Source organism: Marmota marmota, unplaced genomic scaffold (genome assembly GCF_001458135.2).
Source record: "Marmota marmota marmota unplaced genomic scaffold, marMar, whole genome shotgun sequence".
NCBI classification, from domain to species: domain Eukaryota; kingdom Metazoa; phylum Chordata; class Mammalia; order Rodentia; family Sciuridae; genus Marmota; species Marmota marmota.
In genome coordinates this window covers 34033419-34033790 of record NW_026000005.1, presented here as the reverse complement: position 1 = coordinate 34033790, position 372 = coordinate 34033419, and positions in this window count along the sequence as shown.

Sequence of the window (372 nt, the reverse complement as noted above, 5' to 3'; positions counted from 1 at the left end):
TGGGGGGGGGGGGGATAGGTGGGTGGTGCTAGCCTTCAAACCCAGGGGTACTTTTACCATTGAGCTATTGAGCTATATATCCCCAGTCCTTTTTTTTTTAAACTTTGAGACAGGGTCTTGGGCTAAGTTGCCCAAGCTGGCTTTGAACTTGTGATCATCCTGTTTCAGTCTCCCAAGTAGCTGGGATTATAGGTGTGCACCACTGTGGCCAACCTAGATTTGTTTTGACCTACCTTTCGAATAAATTCTCTTAGGTTGCATCTACTCTGCTGCTGGATCCACCCATGGAACTCTATTTTAGGCATTAAATCACTTAATTCAAGATCATTTTTTTAGATAAGTATCAGTGTTCTATAGCACAGTAGAGTAACA